The 25024-nt window shown below is 39.2% G+C and overlaps 1 pseudogene; it reads right to left on the reverse strand.

Annotated features, from left to right (window-relative positions):
* Positions 1-5043: 5043 nt before the first annotated feature.
* Positions 5044-24053, reverse strand: LOC124097380 (nocturnin-like; annotated as a pseudogene).
* Positions 24054-25024: the final 971 nt, after the last annotated feature.

Here is a 25024-nt window from a genome sequence, read left to right on the forward strand (position 1 = left end):
CCAAGACTGAGGGAATAATCCCACATAATATGCTGTATAACTTTTCACTCAGCAGTGCTAGGCAAGAAGAAACCTTCCCCCTCCACTTCCATACCCTCTTTATTTCTCTATTCTTCCTGAATACTGTGTTCTGAGATGCTTTTCTGCACTACATTGTTGTTCCACTCTAATGTTCTGCCTCACTTTGGGCCCAGAGCCTTGGAGTTTGTGTCAGTGGACACTGAGATCTCTCAGAAAATGAACCAAATACAGCTTTTCTACTCTGTTATTTTCAGATCTATGTCAACATAGGGAAAATGGTAAATAAAACACAGACTAATTAATCTGATCAAGGAAATTTCAAGGCAGCATATCATTTAGGATGTGGCCTGGCTATTTCTACCTTTTCAGCCAGATTTATATTTGACTCAGGAGCAAAAGACTGGGTGGAAAGATTTGAAATACTTGGAGACTTTCCAGAAAAGGGGGCTAGTAAAGTTGGAGCCAAGGAAGGTGTGATTAGTAAAGAGATTAGCTCCATTAAAAGGAAGCTAAGTCTTTGCACTAATACACTAGAAATGTACCTTAGGGATAAGACTTGTTTGAGAGGAGAATGTCAGGGTACCCTGCTTTCCCAGGGAAACTTAGGAAGATCCATTTCCTGTTTAACTAACACCATTCAGGCATGAAGAGTCCATGGTATGGAATGTCCTGGCTACTGATTCTATTGATAGCACACTATTGCTTTGTCCATGTGATTCTGGTTATCAGGCATGCTGAATGCAAGTGTTGTGGGGTCTGGAGGCTTGTACTGATATTTGAGAGGAAAGCTTGGTGTAGCAATGAAGTATGTGTAACAGTCAGAGTCCCATCCAGCAGGCCCCCAAAAGGGTGATTTGTCAAACTATGAGAGTGAAGCCAGTGTTGTATTGAAAACTCAAGGTAGTTAGCAAAGTCAGCAACATAAAACATTTGCCATGGGAAGTCACAGGGAGTGAGCTCACCTTGCTCCATAGAGTGGCCCTGCAATAGACAAAGTGTGGAGGGCTGAGGATGTCCAAGTCCTCTGGTACATATATTGCACAATCATGTGCCCCAGTTCCATACATGGAACACAAAACTTAATGTTTATCCTAGTATGCTTTGTTCAGATTCCAACTTGCAAGTTTTCATTCTTCCTTTTTGGGATGGTTGTGTTTCTCCTTCATCATTGTATCTTTCAAGTATTTTAAGTTCTTTATCATTTTACAGAGGATTATAGCTAATATAAATATGAAAGTTTTGATTCTGCTGCTTTTCTTTCCTTTGAAAGAGCCAATGACTTGAAGCATCAGTGTGTTGGGAAAAGAAAAGACATTATTTTGCAACATGCCCACAGGTAAGAAAATGAATGGCTAGCTCCTTGTTTTATCTTGCTTAGTGCTGCCAAGGGAATGTTTATATAGCATGTTATATGGGATTCTTTCCTCAATCTTGGGCAGGTGGGCAACAGGGTAGTTCACTAATCTGGATAAATTTCCTTTTCTGGAATGTGGGTTGTGAGGGTCTTATCTGGGTCTAGTGGTCACTGAGTCATCTGGGACCTGTGAATCTAAGAAGACATGATTGTTGAGAAGCTTGAATTTTGAAGGTATGGGCTTCTGGTTTTCATCTCAGTCAATCTCTATGCTCTAGAACTTTGCTAATGCCTTTTAATTTGTACTTTTCCTATAACCTAGGTTGTTGCCCTGTGCAAAGGTTAGTGATTTTTAACTAACTCTAAAACTAGTAAATAAAATAAGGATTAGGGTATGGGAGGAAAATAAAACTATGCTCATTAATTAAAAGAAAATGTGTGGAGTATAAATCTTTTACCTCACAGTACCACTTCACTGAGTTACCTTGAGTCTCAGAGGAGACTTTGGATAAGGACTTTTGAGCAATACAGGAACTATTGAGACCATTTGGACCTTTGGAGATGTACTGAATGCTGTGAGATGGATTGAGTTTATTGGGACAAGGGATAGAACCTGATGAGGATCTTTAATGTCTCTCATAGGTTCATATATTAAACATTTCTTTCCCACCTGATAACCCATTGGGAGGTAGTGGCACATTTTAGGAGGTGGGACCCAGTTGGTGGAAATGAGGTCATTGGGGATGTGCCCCTGAAAAGGTACTCAGACACATGTTCCTTCTCTCTTTGCTTCCCAGCCACTATAAAGTGAACAGTTTTCCTCTTCTATCCACCCTCCATCAGACATACTGCCTTACTACAGGTCCAAATGCAAGAGGGCCAAGTGTGCATGGACTGTAAACCATTCACAATTTGGGGCAGATGTGACTGCAGGGAGCCAAGGTAGACAAGCTCAAGCCCAGCATGGGAATATACGTTGCACAACAATGTGTCTTCCCAGCTAGGAGACATCTGTATAGGCTGAGATGGATACTCAAATGGGTTTATTTGGTGTGATCCTCCCCTTGAATTACCTCAGTGTCTCCAGAAGGGGTATCTGAAAGAGGTATCTTCCTATTTTAAGTTTTTTCTCTGTATTAAATATTTATTGAGTGACTGGCAAGTACTTCTCAGTTTTATAAGAGGGAGTATAGCCTCTGCTTTTCACTTTTATATTCTCTTATTAAATTTTCAACATTAATGTGTGTGCCTGAAATATGCATTTGTACCCTTCCACTTCTATCTGCAGAGCCCACAAAACTAATAGACTAAAACAAATTGCTGGCTGTAGGTGTCAAATATTAGACTATGTATGTGGTGTACTGCTTGTGTGATCTTGTGCCTTAGTACCAGGACTTGGTGATCCTTTGTATTTCATGTGAAGAGTCAGGAAAAGAACATGAACCAAAATACCATGAATCATCATTTGAGTGCATGTTTGATTGTCATGTATGCAAGGATTGTGTCTGAGTGATTTCTTTCGCCTGTGTTGTGTGAGTACCTTTGTAGTAGTGCATGTGTTTGAGCTACTGGTGCTGGTTCCATGATTTTTATTTTTGGTACTATGGACTGTTGTGAACATGTGTCCATGCCTTTCAGAAGATCTAGGACTGTGTGTCATCTTTTTTATGGATCTGTGTATTTCTTTTTTTAAGCTTTAAAAGGCTATTTATTAATCTTAAATATTTACAACTCATACAATAAAATATGTACCAGTTTACTCCTGATGGGTTATGTTGTTTGGTAGAGGCTTCACCTCTTATCTTTATCACTTTTATTTCTGATGGTTTATAATTGTGGGTTATCTTTTAACTGCTTACATTATTCTTTGTAGATATTTTAAATGACAGTCATCTGGCTTTCCTAGGAAACTTCTCTGACAGCCCAATTACAGGCTTTCTTTAAAGTTTCCCATCTCTGGCTGAGGGAGGTGATGCCTGTAATCTCAGTTGCTCAGGAAGCTGAGACAACAGGATCACAAATGTTGAGGCCAGCCTGGGCAACTCAGCAAGACCCTGTCTCAAAACAAAAAAGAAAATGGGTTGGGGATGTAGGTCAGTGGTAAAGTACATTTGCACTCAATCCCCAGTACCAAAAACAAACAAACAACAACAACAAAAATACAAAACAAAACAAAACAGCCTTCAAATCTCTGAAAAGAATGTCCCCTTGACTTTCTTAGCCACAGTGACATAATAATTCCCAAATCATCATGGTGAAAAGCACATTCCAACACAAATGATGATGATGTAAGGGTCAGGCGAAGCGTCAGAGAAAGAGACCACCAAGTGACCACTCATGCAATTAGCAGAAGGGGATTTATTGAACCAGCATGCTGGGGCTCCGTGCCCACTCAAGAAGGGAAAACAGCCCAGAGCCCCGAGCAGGGGCTGAGCACTGCTTAAATACACTTTTTGGGGAGGGCGGAGGGCTTTGTATACATCAGAACAAATCATCATGAGGCACGGGAAAATTGAACAGCAACTCCTAAACATGATTAGTTCATTCATTGGCGGGAACAGGTCAGGCTGGAGTGATAGGTGATTTCTAAATGGGGTACACATTTAAACTGATTGGTTTTAGGGCCTAGAGGACTACATGACCAGTTACACATAGCCTTTCAGTTATTAAATAACCAAATAGTCAGGGGAAATGTTTACTGGGCAATTCCAGTATTGTCCTAACAGCTACAGGGATTTCAGGTTTTGCAGGTAACATAGAAACCTAACAATACCTCCTTTACATTTTAACTCAGACCTTGCAGCTTAGAAACTTTACAACACCCGGTCTTTTACCCTTTAACTTTTACGCTTTAACTTCAATTTCTTTTACCCTTACAATGATACTAACTTTCAAATGTATATCACTATTATCCCAATGGAAAAAGGACAATACATAGCAGTGATTAAATAATGGCAAACTAACTGGAATGTCTTCAAGAAACACAATGGGAAACATGGAGGCAGAGAGAACAGTATTGGTGAAAAGAGCTTCAGTTCCTATACTCAGACTTAAATAACATCCCCTCCAGGCTGTACAGCTGCTCTGTACACATTGTAGGCCACCAGAAGGAAACATTTTAAAGCTTGAAGAAAATTACTCTAAGTAACTTTATAACTTGTGTCTTGCACGGTTCTAAAAGGTTCATGATGCCATAATTTAGTTTTACCTGAAGATATAAAAATAATAATAATTATTGCCATGCATATCCTGTTGACATTTGAAAAACTCACAAATAAATAACTTGAAATACAGTCTAGTGAAATTTTCCTACATACTGAATGTTAGCGATGGAATAGGGAAGCAAGCCAGCAAGTTTTCAAAGCATCTACAAACTGAAAGAGCTGCAAAGGGAGCCCAGCTGAATGCTTTTAAATGACAGAGCAAAAGGGAATGCTCAGAGAGAGAGAATACAAAAAGCCGGAAACTGGAGTGCAAACAAACAGCTTTTCTGCTACAATTTGCATTGAAAAGTTCCTGAACTAACAGGATCTTTCCCAAGGGCATGCTAGAAAGGCAGGAAAGGATGCAGAAACTGTGGACCCTCCTCAGGCAATTTCCTATCCTTTTTCAGTTTCCTGAATATCCCTGTTTTAAGTTTCCTGTGATTAAAATGGCCAGATCAGCTTTTATAGAAGTCTGTTGGGTTCCTCATTAAAGCTGAAGTCACAAACTAGAGAGAGGTGGTCAGAGGGGTAGTTGAAGGAGGGAAACCCCATCTGCTTCTGTGTAAGCAGGTCAAGCACCAAGCCACTGCTCAGTGGCCTGTCTGGAGTACCTGATATAATCCAGGGTGTGTCTGCATGTCCCCGAGGTCTGGATCTTCCTGGTCATGTACAAGGGCTCCAATTGCCTGTTGTTGCTCAGCAGCTTGTAGGCTCTATTCAGGTTGAGGCCAGAGGAAGCGAAGAGCTTATAGACCTCTTCAGTGGGCTCTGCCTTGAAGTCCCTGCAATGATCAGGGGGATCTTGGCCACTTGGGTGATGTTCTGCAGGTTCTGGAGAAGGTCACATCCCTGGGCCAACTGAAACTGCTCCCAGGCAGTGCGAACTTTCAAGTGGGTGACCGTGATGCAGAACTGTAGTGTTGATTCTTTGCACAACAGGGTCTGAGCAATGGCCACCTGGTTGGTTTTCAGCATTATGGACATTAGCCTGATATTGGCACTGTTGACCAGCTTGAATCGGTTCTGGAGAAAACAATAAGGCACAACCATCTGGTCCATTGTTGTGTTCAATATCTAGACAAGGTGACCGGGGCTTTGGGAAGAAGGTGCCTTGATAGTCCAGTCTACTGAGGAGAAGATGGAAGGTGTCAAAATAGTGGTCCACCTCTTGCAGGCACAGTATGCCCTGCTAGTGGGCGAGGATTTCCTCCAGAATGAGACACTTCCTCTCTTCCCACTTGAGAGCTTCAACAGGGCATTGTACATAGCTGTCCTTGCCCTCTCCAAGAGCTTGGGCGAAGGTGTTCCAGTGCATGGCCCTAATGGGTGGGTGGGTACTGGGGCAATCTGTCCTCAGATCCACAAAGTCCCTTTGGAACTGGGGAGGTTGAGTATGCAGGACAGCCCTCTACTCCTCCAGAAGCTCTTTAGGATCAATGAGCTCCAGATGTTCTGGATCAGGTGACACCAAATACTCTGGGTGCGGAGAGGCAGCGCTGCTCTTCAGAGTTTTGGGGAGAGAACTATAAAGTCTTCTTGTGCCCTTTCCCACGGGACAGGCTGTCCGGGAACACAACCTCATGGTGCCTGAATTCTCTGAGACCGCCGCCAGGAGCCTGGGGACGAAGTCCGGTGGATCGCGGGGGGGGGGGGGGGGGGGGGGGGGCGGACGAGTGGCAGTGCATCCTGAGCACTGGCAGGCGGTGCAGGTGGGGGCGTCCTTCTGCAGCAGGGCGAAGCAGAGCAGCTCTGATACATGTGGGATGCCCCCACCACAAGCACCAAGGCAGCTTAGCGAGTTGATCAGACCGCCAGGCCTCTTAGGGCAGATGCTATGAGCTGCTTCTCACTTAGCTGGGGCCCGCTGGAAGATGTGACAGCAACAGTGGGGTGGTGGTGGCTCAGTCTGCCGCAGGCTGGCGAGAGCTCGGTTCTGTGTATTTCCAGATCTTAGAGTTTATATGTATAAACATGGTTTCAAGGTAAGAATTTAGGACTGAGAGTTTTTCCTGTACTTATGTTCAAATTCTGAGACATTGAATGTATGTGCATGTTTGTGACATACATGTGGTCATATAAGATACATTTGGGAATGGAGACTGATGTCATATGTTAAGATGTATTTGAATATGTTCTGAATATATTCAGTTATTGATAGAACATTTGTGTAATTGCATTTTGCATTATATTGGCTGGTCAATATTTTTCTGTGATATGGGGATATGTGTATCTATTTAACTGTTTCTCTGAAGGTAACCAGAATTATGAGGTTTTATATGATAGGGTACAGATTGTGTACTCTTAATTGGTTTTTGTGGTGTATGTGTTTTATATTTGGGTATGAGGAACTCTGGGTGTATGATCAGGCATCTGACAGGAAGTTTATATAATTGAGAATTTTCAGATTTTCATGCGGTTGTGTGCTTGTGACTGTGTACATCAGGAGGTATGAGGAGTCCTGTATATACCTGTTTATAATGACAGACTGGCACCATGTGCTTCTCAGTCTGTGTCTGTTCTATGGAATGTGTATATTCAGACAGACACCTGTGTTCTCAATCACATGTAATCTAGGGCTCTGAATGTATTCAGGTAATGTGTTGACTGTATATTCTTTTTCAAGCTGTAAATGGATGGTGTGTGCTTTCTGAGGGAATGCAAGTGGTATATGTATATGGGAATACATGTTAGGTGTTTGGTTAGTGACAGTGTATATGCACTGTTCATGGTATGGTGAGGTTTATGGGTATTTATTAAGAGAAGTGCTTGAAGGGAGAGTTTTTGAGAATGTGTATGTATACTTTTGGGCTTAGTTAGGGTATGAGCATAGAGAATGCAGTGGTAGGTATATTTTGTACTGGGGCTACGAGTGGATTATGTATCTGGAAAATAATGACAAATGAATTGTAGTTGATGTCATTATTATGTACATTTAGAGGGGATTGGGAGTCTTTATGTGTATTTGGGAGTTTTTTTGCATATCAAATATTTCTGAGAATAGAGTCATGTTTATGTGTGTATGTTTTGGGTTGTGCCCATATCCTTCATTGTCATGCATGTTACATTTTTATAACCATGGTGTATCTGGTTGCTAAATCTTTAGGAAGTTCTAAGAGTTTTTGTTTGTTGAGGATGAGGTAATATTACTAATGTTTATGAAGTATTATTTCTTTTGAGAGTATCAGATCTGCGTGATTTTCTAGAGAGTTTAGGATTCTGTTTTTATGCATTCTGGAAAAAAGTAGGGTTGTATGCATATATGTTTGTGTGTGTGTGTATGTGTGTGTGTATTTTCAATGTTTGGTGGTATAATGTGCACTTGCTTTCAGGGAGTGTATTTTATGTATGAATGTATAAGCATGTAATTTGGAAAGTATAGTTCACTGATGCATGTATTGGCATGTGCATTTTGGAGTAGGGGTTGAATATGTGGTTTTGAAGGGAAGATGTTTTGTATGTATTCAGGGAATGCAAGAATGGTGTCAATTTGTGCATCTGTGTGTTTGGTGGATGGCAGTGACCTGATGGTTGTACATCTGTTTTCAAATGTGAGCTTTTTTTATGGTATATTTAACAGAAGGGGTTGTCACGTTTGTACATACATGAGAAAGGGAAATGTGCACATGTCTATGTGGCTGGGTGGTGTGTGTGTGTGTGTGTGTGTGTGTGTGTGTTGGGTGTTGAATGTGGTCCCAGGAGCACATTAATGATGGCAAGCCCTTCCCATATGCCCTTGTTTCTGTTGATCTGATGTGTTGCTCACACTCTGCCTGTGCACAGTGGAGGCCAGTGATTGTGGCAGAAGTGAGATTCTAGTTTCTGGTTCTTATCCAGTGGGTCTGAGTACATTAGTTGTGCTGGTAGGTGGTTGTGCCTCTTGTGCTTGAGTGTTGCTAGCCTCTAGGATTCTGTGCTGGTGGATGTACGTAGATCAGTGATGACTCCTCAGGGGGACAGAGTTTCTCCAAGATGGCCATTTTTCTCCTGAATGGTTCATAGAGATTCACTCAGAAAGGAAACTGCTGGAAGATTCACAGATTCAGGAACAATTCCTGAGACAGATATTTATGTTTTTCCACCTGTTGTTTCCTCCCTTGGATTTTTTTCACTGCCAAGACAAAGGCCAAGACCCTAAGTGTGTTCCCCACAGGACCCTCCCAACCTGGCTGTGGTAGTGGCCCATGGGTTCACATACCTGAGCTCACAGTGTGCATGCTCTAGAAATACTACTAACTCTACAATTATCATATAATTGTGTCTTCAGTCACATTGGAAGAGGAATTGCAAGCTGAAAATCCAATGATGTTGGCTTTTAATTTTTTTCCTGAGAGCTATGCTCATTATTGTTCTTTATTTTTTGGCATGGGAATTAGTGATCCTTCCTTTCAGCCAACATGGTCCTTCAACATTTCTTATTCAAATGATATCCCAGTGGAGAATTCACATATGTACTAGGATGGTTTGGTCAAATTCATTCTACTATTCCTGCTTTTCCTGTCTCAAGTAGAAATGTTTTAAATGTGGCATACACATATAATAGGGTATTATGTGTTCTGAATAAAGAAGGAAGTTCTTTTTAGTTTTTATTTATTTGGAAATAAACAAAATGTGATTAACTTATCTATAAGTGATCAAATACAAATAAAGTTTTACCATCTTAACAAAGTTTTACCATCTTAACCATTTAGGAATGCAGGACAGTGGTTTTCAGTATATTTGTATTGCCACACTTCTGACACCATCATGCAGCCACAGAACTTTTTCATTTTGCAAATTTGAAACTTGCTCATTTCTTGAGACTTATTCTTTGAGTCTCAATTTTCTTGCCTCCTAAGGGCTTAGAAACCACTATTCTCTTTTTTTCTATTATTTTGACTACTCTGTGTACCTCATATAAGTAGTCATAAAAAATGTATCCCTTTACTTAGAATAATGTTCAAAAGGTCTGTTCATGTTCTAGTATTGGACAGAACTTCCTTCTTTATTCAGAACACATAATATCCTATTATATATGCATGCCACATTTACAACATTTCTCCTTGAGAAATAAAAAGCAGGAGTATTGGAATGAATTTGACCAAACTATTATAGTACATATTTGAATAGAACACAGGGTATTTCACCCTTAATTATTCCTAAAGAAGTGTTTTAAGCACTACTTTAGAAAGATATAAATATGTAGAAGGAAGAATGGTACAGTAAAGGGAACAGGGCCAGGGAAGATGGAAGAAGAAGGGCAAGTATTGAGGACTGAATTGGAACAAATTATTTTCCCTGCTTGTAAGGTTATGTTAAAATGAACCCCACTGTTATGTATAATTGCAGTACACTAATGAAAAATGAAAAAAAAATCCCTCCTCAATTGACCTTTGAGTATAATGAATAATCCTGGTGTGATTCTGTGGGTAAAAATATCTGTTCAAGTCCTTTTCTGTAATGTTTAGAGGTGTATGGTGAGAACTGGAATTACACCTCACCTGGGGTGGTAAATTGAGTGAGGGGATATGAATATTACTTCATGAGAATAGAGAATGTTGACAGAAATTCATTTGATAATTTGAGGAACCAGCATACATTTTTCTATAAAGTTTGTACCACTTTGCATTTTAACACACAGTACACTAGGGTTCCAGTTTCTACACATTCTTAGCAGTACTGGTGTTTTCTGTTTCTTTTAAAGTAGCCATCACCATGAGTGTAAAGATATATCTTATTGTGGCTTTTATTTTCATTTCTCCACAGATTATTAATGTTGACCATCTTCCCGTGTGCTTCTCAGACATTTGTGTCTCTTTTCTGGAGAAATCTCTATGCAAATCCTTTGCCCATTTTACTATTTGGTTGTTGTTGTCATATTGTTGAGATAAAAAAACTCTTTACATCATGGATATTATCTCCTTATCAGATACATGATTTTCAAATGTTTTATTGCATTCAGTGGGTTGCCTTTACACTGTAAAGATTGTGTCCCTGTATGAATAAAGTTTTCAATCTTTATGTAGTCTAGTTTCTTGCCGCAGTCTGGCTGGGCACAAAATCACGAGCCACTCAAGCAGGAACAAACTTTAGTTTTTGAAACTGCCGCCAATGTCCGGTACAGGCCCGGGAAGATTTTTGATCCACACATACGGCCTCCTCCCAGAACCGCCAGAGAGAGCTCCTCCCCCGGAACTCCCTCCTACTGTACTTCCCCAACCAATGGGAACTCTCCAGGAGTCCCATAGCAGGCTGAGGTGAACAGCAGGAGTCCAATATCCATATGAATGCAAATCTTAACATAATCATATCATCTCAATGGCTAGCTGGCGTCACCTTTCAACCAAAAATGCCATGCATCATATACTTGGCTCTTAGCATCTCCCCCCTTCTGTTTAAGTAACAAGCAATCTGGCTAGGGACCATGCCTGTTAGGTTTGTCCAATTCAACATATGGTTCTTACCGTCATCGGAAAACTGACTTTTAGGCGTCAGCCTCCTGTCTTAGGTTGATACCACTGCAATTGGATCATACCCATCACTGACTACCGGTCCAGCATATAGACATACTTGTGGATAGGCCTATGCATCCGTGGGGGGCTGAGGTTCTTTGCCTCACCTCTGTTGGCCCCCAAATTTGGCCTTGGTGCCGGTGGGGGGGTGAGGTTCTTTGCCTCACCTCTGTTGGCCCCCAAAATTAGACCATCACTAGTAGAAGGGAGGAGGATACAGAAATGTCAGGACACCAAGTCAATTGATAGCTCCTAGGAAAAATCGCATCACTGGTGACACATCAGCAAAGATACGCTAGCACTACCATAATTTGCTGCATCAACAGATAGATCACAAAGCATACAACTGATACATAGTCCAGGCAAGTTCTGTAAGCAGTTCAAAGCAGAGGAATCTATCAATATGTCCATATCCTCCCAAAATAAAGCATACAAGTGATACATAGTCCAGGCAAGTTCTGTAAGCAGTTCAAAGCAGAGGAATCTATCAATATGTCCATATCCTTCCAAAATAAATCAACTCATTGATTGAGCATTACTTGTTGAGTTATAAATCATTGATGTATCAGTTTATACGGTTTATTGTGATAACTCTCAAAGAAGTTGTAGTTTGGTTTTATCTTTGTCTTCACTGGCACTGGGATGAAAATAGGAATTTTGACAATGATGCTAAAAAAAATATGTAACATTTCAACAGGTACTAAGAAAACAATTTTTAGAACAATTTACATTATCCTGAACAGAATTATTAAATATAATGAAAAGGAAAGGTGAAAGTAAACAAACAGATCTGTTAACCTTCTATTTGTTCATATATTAAAACAATCCTCAACAGCTGTTTACCCAAATTAAATTAAACTATTAAAATCACGTGAATAAAAAAAAAATTTTGGATCCATGTGCATGAGTGCTCCTCATATATGATATATGGACATACGCACATACAGACATACAACACAAAACAGAAGTGTGCTCACGTAACATACAACACATAAGACAATAGTAAAGGCCTTGTAGCTTTACCTAGGTGAAATCTCCATTGCAATGTTCAAAAACTCCACAGTCAAAAAATAAAACTGATCAGAAAAAACATTAACCTAGGTCTGTATGAGCTCAAAAATAAAATAGAACTTTATGATGTGGGAAAAAGCAATAATAAAATAGATATTGAAAAAAGCATCCTGGTTAATCACTGTCGCAGATGTAAGAATAGCCAAGCTGGAGTTCTGGATATCAGCTGTTATGGATTTGAGTCAAATCATCTTCCTTTTGGTCTGTAGAAATTGTTTTAGTTAGTCTCTCTGGAATCCAAATCGGCTGCTGTTCTTCCTGTAGAAAAACACAAACAGAGCCCCAACTCCAGACTATCACTGGGTCAGGACCTTTCCATTGTCCTGTTAGAATATCTTTCCAAAGTACCTTAGGCTTATGTACATTTTTTGGATACAAATGTCTTTCCGCAGCACTAAGCCCTGATGAATCCAAATTTAAAAAGTTTAGAGTAAAAAGGGTTATTTTAAGTTTATCTTTGGGGGATATATACCCCTTTCCAATTCCCTCCTTTTGTTTTAATAAGTACATTTTAATAGTTTGATGAGCTCTTTCAACTATGCCTTGTCCTTGTGGATTGTATGGAATTCCTGTTATGTGAGTAATGCCAAATGATGAGCAAAATTGTTTAAAAGAGGTGGACGCATAACCAGGACCATTATCAGTTTTTAACTGTTTTGGAACGCCCACAGTGGCAAAATTTTGTAAGCAATGAGCTATAACATCTTTAGTTTTTTCTCCGGCATGAAGGGAGCCCATTAGAAATCCGGAAGAAGTATCAACTGTAACATGTAAATATTTTAATTTTCCAAATTCTGGCAAGTGTGTGACGTCCATCTGCCAAATATGGTTAGGTATCAGTCCTCTAGGATTGACTCCAAGATTAACTTGTGGTAAAAATGTCACACAATTTTGACATTGTTTTATTATATGTCGGGCTTGTTCTTTAGTTATTTTAAAACGCTTTTGTAAAGTATTAGCATTGACATGGAACCTTTTATGAAAATTTATAGCTTCTTCTATTGTGGAGAAAATATGTATGTCATGTGTAGATTTATCTGCTAATTCATTGCCCAAACTAAGGGCTCCAGGCAATCATGTATGTGCCCTGATATGTCCTATAAAGAATAGATCTTTTCTGTCCCAGATTAGACTTTGTATAGTGGAAAGCAAAGAGAAAACAGTAGAAGAAGGGGAAATCCTACCAGCATCTTCAAGGGATACTATAGCATTAACTACATACTGACTATCAGAAAATAAATTAAATACAGAATCTTTAAACATCATAAAAGCTTGTAATACTGCATTAAGCTCTACATTTTGAGCTGATTGTTTGGGTACTAAAAATGTAAAAGTTTGATCAGGGGTAACTACTGCTGCTGTACCATTATTTGACCCATCAGTGAATATATTTGGAGCATTCATGATAGGGGTTTTTCTTGTCATCTTTGGAAAAACTACAGGATGCTTACACCAAAAAGACAACAAAGGATTAGATGGTAAGTGATTATCAAATGAAACATTAGATTTACACATGATTATTGCACAAGTATTAAACTCATTAGCTAACTCATCAATTTGATCCATAGTATATGGAGTAATAATTTTATTGGGAGAAATCCCAAACACTCCCTTTGCTGCTTTTATTCCTTTGAGTATTAATTGTCCTACAGCCTCAGGATATCTAGTAAGAATAGTGTTAGGAGAATAAGATAAATGTATCCACAATAATGGACCTTCTTGCCAGAATATTCCTGTAGGAATATTTTTTGTTGGCAGTACAATAAATAATAAAGGCAAACTTATATCAATTCTATCCAAATGCATATTTTCCATATATGTTTCAATGATTTTTAATGCCTTTCTTGCTTCAGGCGTCAACATGCGGGGTGAATTTGGATCTGATGGACCTTTAAGAATATCAAATAAAGGTCCTAACTCTCCTGTTGGTATGCCTAGATAAGGCCTTATCCAATTTATGTCTCCTAATAACTTTTGAAAGTCGTTAAGTGATTTGAGTTGATCTACTCGTATTTGAATTTTGGGTGGACGGACCATGGTTGAGGATAATAAAACCCCTAAATAATTAATTGGAAGATTTAATTGTACTTTATCTATTGCTATCTCTAGATTATAATTTTTTAATAAATTTGTAAGTGTGGCATAACATTCTAGCAATGTGTTTTTATCTTTATGTGCCAATAACACATCATCCATATAGTGAAATATTTGTAGTTCAGGATTTTGATTTCTAAGTGGCTGGATTGCTTTGTTAACATAAATTTGACACATAGTTGGACTATTAGCCATCCCTTGAGGGAGTACTTTCCATTCATATCTCTGATCAGGACCTTCATGATTTAGTGCAGGGATAGTAAATGCAAAATGTGGACTATCCTCAGGATGAATTGGAATTGAAAAAAAAAAATCTTTAATATCTATAGCTAAAACATACCAGGTTTTTGGTAAAGCAGACAATTTGGGAATCCCTGATTGAGCAGGTCCCATAATAACCATCTCATTATTAATGGCTCTTAAATCTTGCAATAATCTCCATTTACCAGATTTCTTTTTAATGACAAAAATGGGAGTATTATGGGGAGATACGGAAGGTTGTATATGTCCCTCTGCTAATTGTTGTTTGACCAGGTCATGGGCTATTTGTATCTTTTTTTTAGTCAGGGGCCACTGAGGAACCCACACTGGTCTTTCTGATTTCCAAGTAATTTTGATTGTCTCAGTGGCCCTTTCTGAAAACCCAATCCATGTCTATTTGTTTCTTGATCTATTTGAATTGGTGCTGTCATACCTTGTTCTTGTTCTCTTAATCTTTCTTCTTTTCTAAAGCCTTGTCTAGCCCTAGTAGTGGGTGCATTAGTATTGATGTTATTTGTTAATGTCAAACCTAATTGATCTAGGACATCTCGTCCCCATAAATTTATAGGAAGATGATCCAATACATAGGGCTGTATAGTTCCTTCACATCCTTCAGGATCCTTCCAATCTAATACCATTGCACTTCTATGGGGATTAGTTGCCACTCCTAGGCCTCGAAGCGTTTGAGTGGCTTGTTGTAATGGCCAGTGTTTTGGCCATTCTTGACGAGATATGATGCTAAGGTCAGCCCCTGTGTCTAGTAGCCCATTAAAGTCATGTCCTTGAATATTTAGTTTTAGCATGGGCGAGAATCTAGATTTAAAGACAGCATAGCCCAATCTACACCTCTGGAGCCTAATCCCTTGGAACCTCTTTCTACAGTACGACTGGAAAATTTATCATGCAGGCTGGGTATTATTAATAACTGTGCTATTCTATCTCCTGGTGAAATTACTGATATACCTCTTGGAGAACTAGCTATAATTTTTATTTCACCCTCATAATCGGGATCAATTACCCCAGGACTTATCATAAGTCCTTTTAGTGTTGAAGAACTGCATCCCAATAATAAGCCTACTGTTCCTTGGGGAAGAGGTCCTTTTACTCCTGTGGGAATGATTTGAACTCCCATCTCTGGAGTTAGTACTGCTCTGGCAGATGCGCAGATGTCCAACCCTACGCTCCCTCTAGTTTGTCTGATGAGGGATTCAATGGATAATGCGTCCTGGGCACTACCTTGATGGTGCTGCTGGGTTCCTCCATTGCCCCGTATATTTGTGGTTTTGGGCCCCGGAGCATTGGGCCCTCCAGTCCGTTTTTTGGCAATGGAGCCTGATGTCTTTCTCCACGATATCGTGGGTAAACACTTGGTCCTTGTCTGTTTTTTGATAATGGAATACCCTCTATGGTGGTTTGAGAACGGCATTCATTAGCCCAATGTTTCCCTCTACGGCATCGTGGGCAAATACCCGGTATTCTATTCCTTTGATACCTAGCCTTGTTAAACCCTCCTCCTATGGGGCAACTCCTTTTAAAATGTCCTGTTTGATCACAATTATAGCATGTTTTTGGCCTGGCATCTAAAGCCTGTTGTACTGCTGCTAAGACTTGTCCTTGTTCATTAATGTCTCTACATAATTTAATATATGTGTTTAAATCTTCATGTTTCCATGGTCTGATGACCTCTCTGCAGCAACAATTTGCTTGGTCATAAGCCAGTTGCTTTATAAATGGCATTGCCTGTTCTGTATCTCCAAATACTCTAGAGGCTGTCTGAATAAGCCTATCTACAAATTCAGCATAAGGTTCATTAGTTCCTTGTATTACCTTAGATAAGTGTCCTTGTAAATTTCCATGCCCCTGTAAAGTTTTTCCATGCCCTAACTGCATCTACAGCAATTTGTGCATATACGCCAGGATCATATTCAATTTGTTGCCGTTGACCCTCATAAGGTCCTTTTCCTAATAACATATCTAGATTTCTTTGAGGGTAACCAGCTGCTGCATTTAGCCTAGCTGTCTCCATGCAAAATTCCTCATTGGCAACCTTCCATAACAAATATTGTCCTCCATTTAGCACAGATCGACACATGTTAGCCCAATCTGCTGGCGTCATGTCTAAGTTGGTAATGGATTCGACCATGCTCACAGTGAAGGGTGCTTGTGGCCCGTAGGTTGTTACAGCCTCCTTTAATTGCTTCACTGTTTTGAAATCTAAAGCATGGTGAATTTGTTGCCCTCCTGCCTGCTCAAGTACAGGGCATGCTAATCTTTGGGGTCCTGCCTCAGGATTCCATCCATCAACTATGGGAGTTGAGGGCCGCTCAGCTGTAGATGGAGCTGTTGGTTGAATTATGTCCTCTGGTGATAGAACGGGGTTAGTAGCAGCCTCCTGTTGTAATTCCCCGCCTGATGGTTGTTTTTCCTCTAAGCTTTCTTTCTTCAAATCTTCCTCTGTCTGACTAGCTCGAGAGACCTTCTCTTTTGCTTGACCTAACATGTTTTCTACCATAGTCTGGACCTCTAACAATTTACTTAACAGTCTTTCAGTTTGTTTGTTACTAGTTTCTAATCTACTATAAAGGTAACGCAACCCAATAAGATAGCATAAAACAAAACCAAAACAGAATGAAACAAAAACCGAACAAAGAATAGTTGTATCAATTTTCTCTTTCTCAGGGCGGAACAACTTCAAACCTTGAGCCAACCATTTTTCCCAGTTTGCCTGAGAAAATTCTAGGGATAGGCAGCTTGAAACAAAAACAAGATTAATCAAAATGAGAACACATTGTTTTTTAAAATGGTCACCCATTTTGTTGCCTTCCCTCAGGAGCGAGCAATTTTACTCACCTCCAAGCTTCAGGCGTTCCCCGTATGGGCCACCAGTTGCCGCAGTCTGGCTGGGCACAAAATCACGAGCCACTCAAGCAGGAACAAACTTTATTTTTTGAAACTGCCGCCAATGTCCGTGCCCGGGAAGATTTTTGATCCACCCACGCAGCCTCCTCCCAGAACTGCCAGAGAGAGCTCCTCCCCCGGAACTCCCTCCTACTGTACTTCCCCAACCAATGGGAACTCTTCAGGAGTCCCGTAGCAGGCCGAGGTGAACAGCAGGAGTCCAATATCCATATGAATGCAAATCTTAACATAATCATATCATCTCAATGGCTAGCTGGCATCACCTTTCAACCAAAAATGCCATGCATCATATACTTGGCTCTTAGCAGTTTCTGTCTTTTTTTTGGTATCTGTGTTTTTGGTGTCCTATCCAAGAAATAACTTACAAATCCAATGTCATGAAATTGTTCCTTTGTGTTTTTAGAGCCTTATAGTTGTAGGTCTGACATTTGGTCATCCATCTATGTTAATTTTTGCATCTGGTGTCAGACAAGTATCCAAATTCATTGTTTTTTTTGTGGCTATCTAGTTTTTTTTCAACAGCATTTGTTGAAATGTTTATTCATTTCCATTGAATGGTGTTGTCAGATGTCATTTGAAGACATATCTAAGTGTTTTTTTTTTTTTCTGGATTTTCTATTCTGTTTTATTAATCTGTATTTCTCTCTTTCATTTTTACACTGTTTTGATGACTAGATTTTTAGTAGGACATCTTGAAATCAAGGTGTGTCAGACCTCCAACTTTGTTCTTTTTCAGCATTGCTTTGGTAGTTGGTAGCTTTAAGATTTCATATTAATTTTACAATGATATTTTAAATTTTTGCAATGACAAATTAGTCTTTTGTTAGGGATTGCATTGAATCTGTGGATTGCTTTGGGCAGAATTGATAAGTTAACAAATTTAAGCCCATGATCATTTGCTGTCTTTCACTTTTTTGTGTCTTTGTAAATTTCCTTCATAGTTTTATAGCTTTCAGTTTACAAGTCATTTATATTCTTGATTAAATATTAAAAATGGTACAGTAAAGGGAACAGACCCAGGGAGGAGGGGAGTGGAAGGGCAAATACTGAGGCCTGAATTGGAACAAATTACTTTCCCTGCTTATAAGGTTATGTTAAAATCAATCCCACTGTTATGTATAATTGTAATATAATAATGAAAAATGAAAAAAACAAATCCTCCCTGATTTACCATTGAGTATAATGAAAATTTTGGTGTAATTCTGTGGGTAAAACTATCTGTTCAAGTCCTTTCCTGTAATGTTTTGGAGGTGTCATTTGAGAACATTTCTAAGTGTTCCTTTTTTTTCTGGATTTTCTATTCTATTTTATTAATCTATATTTCTCTCTTTCATTTTCACACTGTTTTGATGACTAGCTTTTATTCTCTTTGAGATGATAGATGAAATTGTTGTTGTTTTTTTTTTTTTTTTTTTTTTGCTTTTCTTGCCATATTTTTATTGTTAATTTTTGTGTGTGTGTGTGTTGTGTATTAGCACCTTTGCTGAATTTATTCATTCTGGATTTTCATGCTGAATTTATTTATTTATTTACCAAATATGTAAAATAAATTTATTTATACTGAATATTCATGCTGAATTTATTCATTTTCATGGAAATTTAAGATTATATACACATGAAAGTATGTCTTCTATGGACAGATATAGTCATACTTTTTCCTTCCAATAACTATGCCCTTTGTGTCTATTTTTTGCCAAATAGATCTGGCAAGGACTTCTGGTATGTTACAAAGAACTAGGGAAATCATGCATTCTTAAAATCTCATTTTGGGGAAAATATTTTATTTTCTGATTACTTAATTTAGTAGCTTTGTTTTTTCCAGTGTGTTGCTATTCATTTTGTTGTTGTATTATTCTGTGTCTTTTTCTTATCTCAGTAGTAAGGATTGCACTTAGGGCCTCACACGTACTAAACATACACTCCACCAACCATGAAACTATATCCTAGCCTTTTTAAAAAATTTTTTGAGGCAGAGCCTGGTTAAGGTGTGTAGGGTGACCTTGACCTTCTAATTTTCCTGCCTCAGCTCAAAGGCTGTGTTTACAGGTATGCATCAACATATTCAGCTGTATTTCTCCCTTCTATTTCTAGTTCTTTTTTTCTTTTAGTCATAATAGATGTTGATGTGGGATTGGTGCATTCTCTGTATTTCCAGGTTCTTGTCAATAACAAAGAGTAGGAGGATAAACCCACTAGACAGAGCAAGATGATTTATTTAAGTGAGAGTATACTTCTGTAGAAAGAGGCAGCAGGCTCCCCAAAGGAGAATGGAAGGCCTATAAATATATCTAGAGACCAAGAGGATCCAAGAATCTCTCTTTGAGAAATTACAAAGACCTGACCTGGGGTGGTAAATTGAGTGAAGGGTTATGGATATTGCTTCATGAGAATAGAGAATGTTGAGAGAAATTCATTTGGAATCTTGGCTAACTTAAGGTGGGGAAGTGTAAGAGCTTGTTTTCATATTGGTATCTACAGAGGTGGTAAAACTACACCTGTACAGATCAAGTCCCTTTGTGAAAAATGAAGAACCCTATTTTATGAGCAGCACAAAACTAGCCACATTGAAACTGGTAGCAAAACCCATGAAACCCTAACAACATAAGTCCTTCCCAGCACAGTGTCAGAGTATCACTAGGAAATTGCAGCACCAGCTTCTTACTGAGGAGGGAAGGGTGGGTCTGAACTGTACATCCAAATCCAATTTTCTGACTTCCCTGAGGGCTACCTAAGGGTAACCCTTGGGTACTTTACTTCTTGCATGAATCTGAGTCCTAACAGGAAGGGACCCTGGGTGAGAGTCCCTGAGAACAAAAAGAACAATGTGGAGGATATCTATTAAGCAAGTATGGTCTGTAGCCCTTCCCAAGGCTCATCTCAGAGTTCACTGCTGAAACCCCCAAATCCCAGGTTCCTAATGGGAGGGAAAGAGATGGACTGCGTGTCCAACATTCTAAATTTTCCAGGGACTGAATTCTACCCAAGGGTCTGGTTCCTTCTCACCTATCTGGAAGCAAGTGAGAAGCTGGCATGCTGTGGACATCTAGGAGACACTGAGAACAAAGATGGTAGTTTAGACTAGCAAGTATGCACCTGCCACAGCCCTTCAACTTCATAGAACTGAAAAGTAAGCAGATGGAAACCACCAAATTCCAGTTCCTGAGGAGGAAAAGGATTAGACTGTAAGTATAAGTTTCCAACTTTTTCAGGAGCTGCCAGAGAGACTGGCTTCTGTCTTGTTTGCCTTAAAGCACTGATGGTATCCCCCAGGTACCTGAGACACTGGGAGAAAAGGTGGCAGTTTGGACTATCAAGTAAGTACTTATCATACATATCCTGTCTTTGTTGTTCAATAAAGCGGGTAAAGAAGTCACTAAATCTCAGTTTTTCCCTGCAAGGGAATAGCTGAATCAAGCATGCAATGTTCCAGAATTTTCAGAGGTTGTCTGAGGGACTGACTTTATCTCATCTATCTAAGAGCACTGATGGGACCAGGCATATTCTAGATACACAAGGGTAACTGAGAATAAAGGCAAAGTTTGAACTACTATGCAGTCATCTTCTACCCTCTCCTGGCTCAGCACGAAATAATCAATGAGAATCTCAGAGCCTGGCTAATCTCTGCAATGAAGAGAGAAGAAAAAAAAGTATACTAAACATTCAGAATTGGCTTCAGTCTCACTGTTTTCAGAGCATGAATGAGACCTGGTATAATCTAGATGTCTGTGTGCCTCTGAGACCTCAAAAGAGTCCAGGTGTGCTGCTGCACCAGAAAACTAGTGATACCACAGTCAGAAACCAGAAGCAGCAGAAGATTGTGAATTCATGAAGGAAAGAAATAAAGAAATGCAAACAAAGATAAAAAGAACTTCCCTAACTGGGAATTTACACAAATAAATCCAGCAAAGACACATACACAGAGAGTTTGAAAGTTCCCTGGCAGGGCTTCCTACTGAGTCTCTTGTTCTATAACACTCCTATTTATGAAGACTGGAAAAGATGGTTGCTTTTTCTAATGTGCAGGTATTAACACTAAGAGACAAGGAAAATGAACAAATAAGAAGACATGCCTCCCCAAAAGGAACAAGATGAAACTTCAAGACCCCAATTATACTGACACATAATATATGAATTACCTGGCAAAGTATTCAAAATTAACTTGGAAAAAAATGAATAAAGAAAATGAAAATTTTAGCAAAGGTATATGTGAGCTAAAAGAAGTCAAGCCCTTAAAGAAAACAGTAACTACATTGAAAAATTCACCAAAGAAATTCAGTCTGCATCAAAACATCATACTAGATGAAGCTGAAGAATCACTGAATTTGAAGACAGGTCATTTGAAATTACCCAGTTAATTGGATAAAAAGAAAAAAAAAACATGAAAAAGAATGAAGGAAGCTTGGTGAATACACCATTGAGTAGACCAATATATACAATGAATGTCCAAGAAGGAAAAGACAGACCCAAAAACTTACTCAAAGAAATAATGGGGAAAATTTTTTTGATTTTTTTTAAAAAGGAACAACTAGACTTATGAAATCCAAAGAAATGTAAATAAGATGAACCCAAAGAATTCTACATTGAGAGAAATTATAATTGAAATCTGAAAAGTCAGACACAAAGAGAATTGTGAAAGCAGCCAGTGAAAAGTGACATATCACATACAGGGAAATTTCCCCGAGACAGTCAATGGCTGTCTCAGCAGAAACATTGCAGACAAAAGGCAGTGGAACATTTTCAAAATGCAGAAAGGTAAAAAGCAACAACCAAGAATATAAAATCTGACAAAATTGTCCTTTAAAGTTGAAGAAGACATAAAGATATTCCCAAACAAAGCTGAAGAAGTCTATCATTACAAGACCAGTCTTACAAGAAATGTTAAAGAGATTTCTTCAAGTTGAAACAAACCAAAGCTAAGTAGCACCATCAATGCATAGGTAGGTATAAAACTTTCTATTGAAGGTAAATGCATAGATAAATGCAGAATAATATATCATTGCAACAGTACTGTGGCAATTGCTGTTCAATCCTAGTATAAAAGTTAAAGACATAAGTCTTAAAAACAATAGTATAAAATATGTTCATGGCTACACAAAACAAAATGATATTAATTGTGTTGTTAATAATATAAAGTCCATGGAAAGGATTAATAATGTGGTTTTTATATGCAATTTAGTTTTTATTAGTTTGAAGAAGACTGTTATAACTATACAATATTTTAAGTAAGTCTGAGTGTAATCACATTAAATATATGGAAAAGAAAGAGAAATCAAAGCATATCACTATAAAAAATCAATAAAATATAAAGGAAGACAGTATAAAAGGAAAACAGGGACAAAAGATGTATGGTAGGCAGCAAACCTTTAAAAAATGCTAGCAATGTCTTTTTGTGGTACAATAAAAATTAAACATTTGGTATTTCTACATGGTTCTTGACATATTGGTCCTACAATCTTTGAAATCTCCAGTGGTCTAAATGCCTTCTATATGCTCATAAGGACTGGTGACTGAGTGCTACCTCTACATGCCTACAAGATGGAAGCTGGTTGCCAGAAAGATCAAGAAATCATTAAAGGCATGGAAATTTCCTCTGCATTACTTGAAGTCTGAGAAGGCAAGAAAGGATAAAGGTTGAACTTAATTTCCAAAGGCTCATGTCTTACTCTATCTACCTATGTCACAAAACATCCATAATGTAGGTTGAAGAATAGTTTGTAGAATTATGAAATTTCTTAATTCCTGTAAAGAACATAAGATACTAAGAAATTATATTTGTACATTAACTATGTTAGCATATTCAAATAATAGTCATTTAAGGTTGTTGTTTGAGGAAAATTCCAAGCATCACCTGGCAATCCGTGCCTAGTCCGATATAAATAATGTTTGAACTTAATAACTAAATCTGATGTAATCACTCTAGCAAAGCAGCTCTTTCCTCTTTTATATATGTGTGTGTGAGTGTGTGTGTGTGTGTGTGTGTGTGTTTGCATATATATACATGTATATGTGTGTGACAGGTATTCAATTTGCTACAAGAACATGTACCTGCTTACTAAAAAGACACTGCAAATGAGGATCAACATTGCAGCATTAACAACCACAAAACTTAATAAACTCACCTAAGTTGTGTGTTGCAAATACCAAATAATTACAGCCATTAGGGACTGATATCAGAAGCATATACACAGGCTCTGTGTTGCCTGAGCTAAATAACTACAGTGTATTTTAGTGTAGTATGTATTATGTGAAATCCAAACAAAGAGATCTGATTATAAGAGACTGATTTGGGGTGAGGGAGGATGATATGATATTCATCTCTGTACAGCCTCTTAAAACTGATTTACTGCAATGGCTTGTAGAAGTAACAGATGTTTATTTGAATGAATATTCATTTGTTCACATCAAGTCCCAGTAGACAACTCTTTCCTTTAAAGAGGTCAATTTTTCCTCTTATGAAGTGTTTACTATTGTGGTTTCCAATTGTCTATTTAGAGGATATATCATTAAGAAGATATGTAAAGTGGAGTCTTGAAGGATAATGATGTAGAATCTGAAGCAGAGATAAATATGCTAATTAGAAACAACAAAAATTACAGATATAAACATCATAGTGACTTACCTTATATTTTCTGACAGCATGGTGATTATTTCTCATCAACCAATCATGAATTCTCTCTAAAATTACCTTATTATCACACTGTTTGAGCTATAAAAAATTATTTAAGAAAGAGTATTAGGCTTGTGATGTGCATCAGTGGTACAGCACTTACCTAGCATGCCTGAGGCCCTGGAATTGAGTCCTCAGCATTGAAAAAAAAAAGAAAAAGAAAAAGAAAAAAAAGAAATAACACTACCAAAAAGTGAAATGACTTCTTTAAATAACCATAGAAACCAAATAAAAAATTTTCTTGTGAAGAATCTTTAGAAGAAGAGGAGCAGCGGCCTGCTGAGAGGCAGAGCCACCCCCTCCCCCTGTGCCGGCAAGGTAGAGGGAACTGTGACCACCCACAGAGCAGGCACAGCGGCCTGCTGAGGGGAAGAGCCACCCCCCAACCCCCGCACCTGCCAGGTAGGCAGAACTGTGACCACCGACAGAAAAGGCCCAGTGGCCCGCGGAGGGGCAGAGCGTCCAATCACTCCTGCAAGGTAAGCGGGCCTGCGACCCACCAGCAGAAGAGGAGCAACGGGCTGCTGAGAGGCAGAGCCGCCCCCTCCCCCCGCGCCTGCAATGTAGACGGAACTGTGACCACCATCAGAACAGGCCAGACCTGCAACCGACAGACAGAACAGGCCCAGTGGGCTGAGGAAGGGTAGAGCCTCCCCCCCACCGTGCCTGCAAGGTAGGCGGACCTGCGACCCAATGGCAGAACAGCCCGAGAGGCCTGCAGAGGGGCAGTGCCGCTGCCTGCACCTGCAAAGTAGGCAGAACTGCGACCACAGACAGAACAAGCCTAGCGGCCCGCAGAGGGACAGAGCCGCCGCCCGCACCTGCAAGGTAGGCGGACCTGCTACCGACCGGCAGAGCAGGCCCAGCGGCCTGCTGGCATGGTAGGCACATTGCCCCAATTGGAGGAGGGGCAGAGCTGCCGCCTGCGCATGCGAGGGAGACT

This window comes from Marmota monax, unplaced genomic scaffold, assembly GCF_021218885.2.
Source record: "Marmota monax isolate L192 unplaced genomic scaffold, Marmota_monax_Labrador192_F-V1.1 WCK01_AAM20220418_F8-fsc00401, whole genome shotgun sequence".
Classification (NCBI taxonomy): Eukaryota; Metazoa; Chordata; class Mammalia; order Rodentia; family Sciuridae; genus Marmota; species Marmota monax.